Source organism: Poecilia formosa, unplaced genomic scaffold (genome assembly GCF_000485575.1).
Source record: "Poecilia formosa unplaced genomic scaffold, Poecilia_formosa-5.1.2 Scaffold184, whole genome shotgun sequence".
NCBI classification, from domain to species: Eukaryota; Metazoa; Chordata; class Actinopteri; order Cyprinodontiformes; family Poeciliidae; genus Poecilia; species Poecilia formosa.
Genome location: NW_006800123.1, coordinates 168,618 through 172,514, shown reverse-complemented (window position 1 = coordinate 172,514; position 3,897 = coordinate 168,618).

Sequence of the window (3,897 nt, the reverse complement as noted above, 5' to 3'; positions counted from 1 at the left end):
TTTTTGTTTATTTTCATAAAATGAATTGACTTTTGCAGAGATCTGCTAGCTTTAGTTCAGGTTGAAATTAATTAATTCACTTGTTACATATTTTAAATTAAGCTTAGTTTCAAATTAACTAGTTATTGTGTCTTTTTCTGAAAGTTATGATGATCTTTATTGGATCTCCTGCTCATAAACTTTATAAACCTCTTCAGTTTAAATTAATGTTGAGGTTAGGTGTTTAAAATGTCGATATTCTTGCAGAAAAAGCAACGCTGAACTTGGATAATCAATTTTAAACTTACTTGAACCGACATTATCAATAACAGCTGAACTTTGTCTCCCACACATGAACACACAGCAGTCACTCGGCACTCACCTTGAGGAAAAAGCTGCTCTGATGCAGTATCCAAAGTTTGTCTTTAAATAAATATTTACCTCTGGATAGAAAAATCTCACTTTAAGTTCAGTTCAAAGTTTTCAAACCTCACACACCAATGCAAACACAATACTGGACTTTAGATGGTTTGTTCCTCTCTGTAATAATTTCACAAGCAAATGGATTGAAACAAAACAAATAGCAAAGTTAAATTTCACCCTCTATTGCAAATAAATAGTTGATGTGATTTTTTAAATGTATTTATGTTTTTAATTAGGTCAACTTCAGTGATTTAAGCTGTTTGGTGTAACATGATACAAATATGCATATTTTAATAACTGGTCATCAATTTCATAGTAACGAGAATCACATCTATTCAATTAATTTTACTCAAAACCAAACGTTGGTGCGCACAGATCTGCTTGTTAAATAATTTCATTAAACTTTTCTGAACATTAAAGTATTTGAAAGAGGATTTATCCACATATTGTTTCACTATTTTCTTCCTTTTTTTCTATTTTGTCATCTGGAAGATTTGCTTTCAACAAGGCAAGTCCCTGATTTTAAGTTTAAGATTTACAAAGATTACCACACCCCTTTCCTGCAAATAAAAACATTTTATTTGCTTCATTAAAATAATACATGCTTAGTTTATTGTAGAGCAGGGAAAATACATATATTTTTTGTTTACTTGCATCTAAATTATATTATTTTGATCTGCATGTACATCTAACCTGAAGATTTCAGCCCACAAGAAAAAGTTTGAACCCTTTTTCTCTATACCAAGCAAATAAAAAACAAAACAAGCCTGTTGCTCATTTGCAATGTGAATATTGTACACAGTGATATAAATATGATGATATATTGTGCAGCCCAGATGTATTGTTTTTTTATGTCAAAGTTTGATAATGTATGGTCAGATTTCTTGTCCATGGTGAAATATTTTCATCTGAATTTTAAAATTGAAGAACAAAATTATTTTTTTTACCAAATATTAATCAGTTTACAAACGTCTTTTGGTTCTAAATAAAAAAAAATTGAGCCAAGTCCATTTTTCTGTATCAATATAAATAAGTTTTAGCAAATTCAGTCGTAGATTTTAACCATTTTATAAATGATACTCACACCCACCTTACTGTAACCTTTTACCATGCACATAAACAAATAAAACTTCTTTCACAACAAATGTTTATATTTTATTTAGAAGTGATTGCGGCCTCTGCAGGAAGATACATGGTCTTGTTCATGTTTCTGGGTGCGTCTCTGTAAGACATCAGCTTTGCATCTTCCACTGGTTCTGCTATTCCTGAAAAAAAAAAGGATACTTTCTCCGTTAATTTCCACTTGTGCAGTTTTTACAGATCAGTTATTTTCTATTCTGCAATACAAACGACAGCTGGGAAACTTTATTACTTGCGTCTTGTTTTTTTGTGGTGGGAAACCAGCACCACTTTGTAGAGGGTGCCAGAAGCCATGCTGATTTTTGTGTAAATTACAGTAGTGTTACATAAAATATAAACCGAGAATACCTCTCTAAATAAGTAGTCAGATGTAAATATTGCTTTATCCTGCTAAATGTTTTTGTTTACCTTCGTCGTGGGTTCAGGGTTTGGCGGGGCTGCGTTGGGAGTCTGAAAGTGAAGCAATGATTATTTAAGTTGAAAAATATTAACCCTTAAGTCCAGTTTTACTATGGGTATCTGTATATTGGTATTTTAAAAATTCAGCTCTATTTAATTCTTTATAGTTTTTGGCGCCGAAATGAGCAGAAGATAATAATTATAACCTTTTGGTCATTTAGGGGAAATCAAAGATGGTTTTCAATAAGAATCCAGTTGCCATTATGATTACAGGTAAATAGAAACACCATTACTTTAAAGCAGAGGTCCAAAGCGTGGCGCAGGGGCCATTTGCAGTCCTCTGGGATAATGTTGTGAGGCCCAGTTTGAGACTGGTCCAAATTTAGCCCTCTAGCAACATTTTTTTTTTTTTACTGACAAATGGAACGTCTTTCCTCTTAAATGAAAAATTTTGCATACAAAAAAAATGTACTTAATTGGTCCTGAGTTTCTGATGCAATTTTAATTTTGTTTTGCTGTTCCTGAAAAAAAAATGGATACTTTCTCCATTAATTTCCACTTGTGCAGATTTTACAAGTCAGTTATTTCCTACTCTGCAATACAAATGACAGCTGGGAAACTTTCTTACCTGCGTCTCGTCTTTTTGTGATGGGAAACCGGCACCACTTAGTAGAGGGTGCCAGAAGCTACGCACATTTGGCTGTAAATTACAGTAGTGTTCAGTTAATGCTTCACAAAATATAAACCATGAATACCTCTCTAAATAAGTAGTCAGATGTAAATATTGCTTTATTCTGTTAAGTGTTTTTGTTTACCTGCGCCTGGGGATCAGGGTTTGGTGGGGCTGCGTTGGGAGCCTGAAAGTGGAGAAATGATTATTTAAGTTGAAAAATATCCAGTCCAGTTCTTTCTATGGGTATCTGTATCTTAGTATTTTAAAACTTCAGCTCTATTTAGTTTTTATATTTTTTCCTATTTGGCGCCTAAATGAGCAGAAGATAATAATTATAACCTTTTAGTCATTTAGGGGAAATCAAAGATGGTTTTCAATAAGAATCCAGTTGCCATTATGATTACAGATAAATAGAAACACTGTCACTTTGAGGCGGAGGTCCAAAGTATGGCGCAGGGGCCATTTGCGGTCCTCTGGGAACATTTTGTGAGGCCCAGTTCAAGACTGGTCCAAATTGAACTTCTTTTCTCTTAACCCTCCTGTTGTCCAGGTCATTTTGACCCGAGGACAACAGGAGGGTTTTAAATTAAAAATGTTTCACACAACACAATATACTTTTCTTTAATTGGATGTAATTTAAATTTGATTTTGAAGAAATTTGTTTTTGTTGCTGGGAGTAGATTAACCTCTCCAACTCATGGCCTGTTTTTGAGAAATATGGCTGAATAACATGCCCAAAATGAAAGGAATATATCTCAAGAACTACAGAGTTTATTTTAAAAACATTTTCAGGAGAAACAAAATGGAAAATATTGAACCAAAGGTTGAGGCTATTGTACACCCAGACAAACGTCAAGGACTCTTTTTATCCGTTCATTAAAAAATATTGTATGTTTGATTTTTGCTGAGTAAAAAAAGAAAAAAATAATAATTAGTTAATTTTGTGTTTTTTAAGCTGGGGTGTTTTAGTTTGGTGATTTTCACCAAATTTCACCAGCAATGCAAAAAGTTTTGCCTTTTCTGCTTTACAGGAAAGTAAGATTAATTAATCTTCCCATGTTTGAGCTCTAATCTTTATTTGCTCACATTTCCAACATTATTGTACATATAAAGTCAATCATTCTTACAGCAGCTTGGTGCTCCTCAGTTTTCCCTTTGTCCTAGAATAAGGGACAGCACAACAGAAATATCCAGAAAAGTCAGTAATATTATTTTAGACAGCATTTTAGGAAAGTGACAGGTTTTACATACATTTCCACTGGAAGGATTGGTTTGTTCTGCCG